Source organism: Dryobates pubescens, chromosome 12, assembly GCF_014839835.1.
Source record: "Dryobates pubescens isolate bDryPub1 chromosome 12, bDryPub1.pri, whole genome shotgun sequence".
NCBI classification, from domain to species: domain Eukaryota; kingdom Metazoa; phylum Chordata; class Aves; order Piciformes; family Picidae; genus Dryobates; species Dryobates pubescens.
The window spans coordinates 9694187-9700186 of NC_071623.1; positions in this window are offsets into that span (position 1 = coordinate 9694187).

Below are 6000 nucleotides of genomic sequence, written 5' to 3' on the forward strand. Positions count from 1 at the left end.
AACATGACAGAGAATAGAAGAATTTAAGGAGGTGAAGTTAACCATTACAGCCTTTTGAGGGTTATAACTTCTTTCAAAATACAGAATTCATTCACAGAATTTATAGAATACCAGGCTGGAAGAGACTTCAAGAATCACCTAGTCTAACCTTTCAGGGTAAGAATATAGTTTAAATGAGGTGGCCTAGCACCCTTGAAAGCTCTCATGGCTTTGCCCTAGAAGGAAGTAATCTCATACTACTATTGTCAATAAAAAAAGAAATACCTCCAAATTCATACTTTAGCAACCCCATCCAGCATCTCATCAGTACTTATTTTCTGAATTTCTTCTGAAATTACCTAATATTGCAGTTATACAGTGCTAAAAGGATGTAGGAGGGAGAGGGAGATACTTCCTATTTCAGTCAGTTGTGGGTATGGTTGTATGCCATTACAACATGTACAGTAAAGCCTGTAGATGCTATTATGAGACAAGTGAAGGATGCCAAATGTCTAGTTTTAGTCCTAATGATTCCCATTCTTGGTGAAGAAGTATTAAACATCTCTAAAGTTTCATTAGAAATTTACACTAAGAAATTAAAGCAGAAAAGGCTTGAGGTAACTTTGCAGCAACATTTAATGAAACAATAGGTTATAAAATTTCAGAACAAATTAAGGACATTGAGACACTTGGATGTGTCCAGAGAAGGGCAACAATGCTGGTGAGAGGTCTCAAGCATTATTAGGAGAGGCTGAGGGAGCTGGGGTTGTTTAGCCTGGAGAAGAGGGGGCTCAGGGGAGACCTCATTGCCCTTTACAGCTACCTGAAAGGAGGTCATAGACAGCTGGGGGTTGGTCTCTTCTCCCAGGCAACCAGCACCAGAACAAGAGGACACAATCTCAAGATGCACCAGGGGAAATTTAGGCTCTAGGCAAGGAGAAAGTGTTTCATAGAAAGAGTAATTTGTCATTGGCATATGCTGCCCAGGGAGGTGGTGGAGTCCCTGTCCCTGGGACTCAAAAAAGGATTGGACATGACATTTGAAGCCATGGTTTAGTTGTTATGAGGTGTTAGGTTGGACTTGATGATCTCTGAGGTCTTTTCCAACTTGGTTGATTCTATGATCTAAGATTATTCAGTTACTTCTAAAATTTATGAACTGTAGAATTCTGAAAAAACTAGACAGCACCTACAGCTGGGACTTAAGAAACTGCAGGACATTGAAAATCAATGAACCATTTGAATTTTTTTTTATACAATCATGTGGAAATCATTATAGTGCTATTTTTGTAAGGTAAGACAGTGGCAATTAAGGAAAAGAAAGAAAATTCAACCCATGCAATTAAGCATAAAAGAGTGTTCAAGAGAACATCCCACTTTAGCACAAAATCAAAGTACGTTTGCTAATTATTGGAAATAGCAAGGAGGTGAGGTGCATTTATGTCCTGTTTTACATCTAAGTTTTATTTGTGCTTCTTGGCCTGTTATACACTACACTGAGCTAGCAATTAGTACCAGAAGTCAATACGTGTGCTTGAAAACCTACTCATGGAATCTAAAAATAGAAACTGCAACTTTGCTTCTTTAGAGATATTTGAAAGTTTTTGCTTATAATGAGTGCTAGCAGCTGGGATAGAGAATGAAAATTACAGGAGCACAGAACTAGGTTGGAAAATACCTCAGAGATCATCAAGTTCAGCCTATTGCTTAATACCTAACACCTCATGACAACTAAACCATGGCTTCAAGTGCCACGCCCAATCCTTTTCTGAACACCTCCAGGGATGGTGACTCCACCACCTCCCTGGGCAGCACATTCCAATGGCCAATTACTATTTCTGGGAAGAATTTTCTACTCACCTAGAGCCTAAACTTTCCCTGGTGCGTCTTGAGACTGTGTCCTCTTGTTCTGCCACTGAGATTGCCTACCTAACAGCAGGAACTTAGTTGCTTGTGTTTGACCAAACTGTTCAATGACCGATTTAGTAGATTAGGTTTTACATTTCATTAATCTTGAGGAAATGAGTTTCTATTTTACTCATCCATTCTAACCTAGCTCACAGCATAATAACCTATTCCAAGTTCTGCATCTACTCTAAATAGCTGAATGTATTTTATCCTGGGCTTGAATTCAAATATAAACAGAATTAGGTGGTTTTGGAAAGTGAGGAGACATATTTCTCAGCACAGAATGGGTTTTATGAATGCCGATCCTAATTTAGGTGAAAGCAGGATGTATCAGTTCCCACTCTCTAGATTTTAGTAAGTGATTTGTATCTTTCTTTTGTTTTAGCCTCTATTGAAGAATTAATAATATTTGCTAAATAAATAAATAAATAAATAAATAAAAAGTAAGTATTTACGTATTTAACAACTGCATATACTAGATTATATTTGGGTGTTTCAAGTTATGTATTTTTAATCTCGGGAAAAGGTCAATTAGAACTGTTCTTTTAAACATTTGATTTGGTAGTAATAATCAAATTGTTTCTGAAAGGAAATGAAACATACAAATGAAATAATCTAAAATTAGATTGCTATTTTTTAAAACATATTTCAAACCTGTTGGATACAAAACAAATGCAAAATTATCTCATTGGCAAAAAAAAAATCCTGAAGTACTTAAATATTAATGAATTCATCTGGTCATGAGGAAGTCCAGGTATTTTCAGTTTTATTGGCACATAATTCTACAAATCTTTGTTGTCGGCATTTCTAACCTACTTTTTATTCATGGATCAGGAAAGGAAAGCAAGCTTTCATTTTTTTGTATGCTCACAAGAAGCTTTAAAGCTGAAAAGAAAAAAAAAAAAGGATCATGCCTGTATCTGAAGAAGAGGCCTCAGCTTTCTAAAACTGGCTTGTGCAGGCAAAGATAATGTTAATTTCCTTTATTTTTATTAAATTTAAGATTTTACAAAAGACTTTGGAATAAATATATACCAAAATGGGCATTGTCAGAATTTCTATTTTACCTTGAAGTTTATTGGTTTGGTTTGGTTTGGTTTTATTAAGAAAAACAGACAACCTGTGTTTAGTTGAATGTAAAATCCAGTTGAAGGTTTTTGTTTGCATTCCTATGCATCATGTCTCTTTCAAGCTCTTAAGTAGGACTTTTCAAGTTGATGAAAATACAACTACTTTACAGAATCACAGAATTGTCAGGGTTGGAAGGGACTACAAACATCATTTAGTTCCAACCCCCGTGCCATGGGCAGGGACCCCTCACACTAGATCAGATTGCTGGATCAGGCCACATACAGCCTGGCCTTAAAAACCTCCAGGGATGGGACTTCTGCCACCTCCCTGGGCAACCTGTTCCAGTATTTTGTGCTACGTTCCATTATCCTCACTTTTCCACTCTAAAACTGTTACATTTAACATCTTCTGTTGAATGTAAGTAATATTAAAAAAGAATAATAGAAAAGTAGAGAGTCAAACATTAACTCCTCAGAAAGAAAATACTCTGAATTTACTGCAATGCATTTAAAATTGTGTGAATAACCCTATTTTCTCCAAGAATATGGCATCTGCATCTAAAGAAGCGGATGTAGGCAAAAAAAAAATGTTCAAAATGATAGACACCTTGTAAACCCATATTGCATCCGAGCACCAATCTGACTATAAATGTGGAGATGGAGAACTTCAGGTTTGAGCCCTGCTGTTCACTACAAAGTCCTGCCATCTGCCTTGCAAATATTGGAAGGAAGCATGTTAAGACTCTTTGATGTATGGAGATGCAGCTGACTGTGCAGGAGAAGCAGAGAGAGATGTGGCACAACTCTGTGACATGATGTGTGCCAAAGCAGTCTTCACACCACTGAAAATCAAGCCACAGATTTGATGGTTGGAACAACTTCAGAGCAGTGTACAGGTTTTATCTCCTTGGTTCTACACAGTGGAGGTTTCTAAGATTTTGAAATACTTTGGAACAGTTTACATATCTTCAGCTTTTAGACAGAATCTCCAGTCTCCAGTCATTTCAGGAATGAATTTGCTTCTCTGTGCTGTGAAAAAGGAAAGAGAAAGATTCAGAAGAGTATGTAATTCTGTGAGGAAATGAGTTCTTTTACCTTTACACACATCAGTGATGGTACAGGTGAATAATAAGTGAGGCCTAAGTCCTTTCCCTGACCAATATTAAAACAAGGTCAGGGCTTCCTGCAAGTACCAATCTTCTTTTGATATATTCTTCAGTGACATCATAATTTAGATATCCCTCTTACCTTCACACCATGGATTTACTTAACTCTATTGCAACAAGGTCCCAAAAATAAGCTTCTTTAAAATTAGACAATTAGATCACAGTCACTGCAGCTCCTTTGGAAAGACACACATCTCTTCCAATAACTGCTCTGTAATGTGCTGTGACTTACGTAGAATCATAGAATTGTTAGGGTTGGAAGGGACCTCAAGGATCATCTAGTTCCAACCCCCCTGCCATGGCCAGGGACACCTCACACTACATCAGGTTGCTCACAGCCACATCCCACCTGGCCTTAAAAACCTCCAGGGATGAGGCTTCTACCACCTCTTTGGGTAACCTCTTCCAGTTTCTCACCCCTCTCATGGTGAAGAATTTCTTCCTAACAGAGTTTGTTTTAACCTATGTATTTGTCACATTATGAAAAAAGATAATCACTTCTTTCCAAACTCCAAAGCTGAGTCACAATGGCTTGTGGACACACTTCCTTCATCAACCCTACCCCCTGCAGACAGCCTACAGTGTGTTCCAAAAGCACCAGAGGGTCAGCACAAACTATTCATAGACAGAGGAAAAAATAATTTCTGGGTTGTAGGTCCCTATATGGAGCAATATTTTTTTTTGCTGAGTGATTCTGTCCGGGTTTCTGAAGGCACCATCAGACCATAATGGCCAATATCACTATCTCCAGACTTGTCTCTTAGCTAGATCTCAGAGATGTATCTCAGATGTTTGAGATAGCTTGTTTTCCACGTGGACCTCTTGTATATACTCTGTAGCCAATCTCCAGTCCTATATCAAGTTCCATCTCCTAAGTGGACTTTGGAAACATGTTGTAGCCTTGTTTCAAGGGTATGTTTCTATGGCCCTATTACCACTCCCTCCTGAATGAACTCTCCTGGAAGGACTCCAGATCTGGTTCATCACTTCCATAATTATATCCATTACTGCATTAATCACATTCAGTACCATTGGGACTGCTTCCCTTTGTTGAGATCACTGTCTGGAGTCTTACTCAGCTTTTGGCTCTCCATCCATCAGGGAGAACACCACCCTTGTTAATCCCTGACAAACGCTGGCATCAGGACTCTATGACAGACTAAGACAGTAAGGAGAATTTATCAAGGTATGACACTCAAGAGTGGTCGCTCAAAACAGCTATGTTCTTGGTGAAGAAGTTTTGACCTTACAGAGCAAGAATTTCAGCAAAGAAAGTCACAGCCTTTCAAGTTCTGTTTATTAGCTATCCCACAAGACTGAGTGTTGCCTGTCCTCATTTTCAGCTAACTGATCTTGGCAGAAAGATAAATCAAAACTTTTTTTTCAAAGTGAGTTTCAAAAATACATATGGCTTAAAACATTTCTTAAGCCCTATAAGCTTCTGTCTACCTACTGCCTTTATTATAACCTGTTGAAAGTCATGCATTCTGGGTTTTCTCAAATCCGACCAGCCAAAGATTACTTTAGAGAGTGTCTAAGTCTTAAACTTACATTACTGGTGAGTTCCAATAATTTGTGAACTGTGCTGCTTCTGGATGTGAGAAGCATAGTGACACATTTCATTCCTAAACTACCTCCCATGCATAGGCAGCAAAGAGAGTTATGAAAGACAGCTATTCTATATTTCCATATTCAGAACTGGAAGTACATTTTCCTTGCAGTTAATAGAAAACTATGGAAGGTAAGCTACTTGAGAGCATGGTTGAAGACAAGGCTGGAACTAGGGCTGAAGTGTCATCAAATATGATATAATCTTCATTATCTCTTTATATTGCCCAGTAAGAAAATGTCTTACTTTTTTACACAAGTGCCACAGC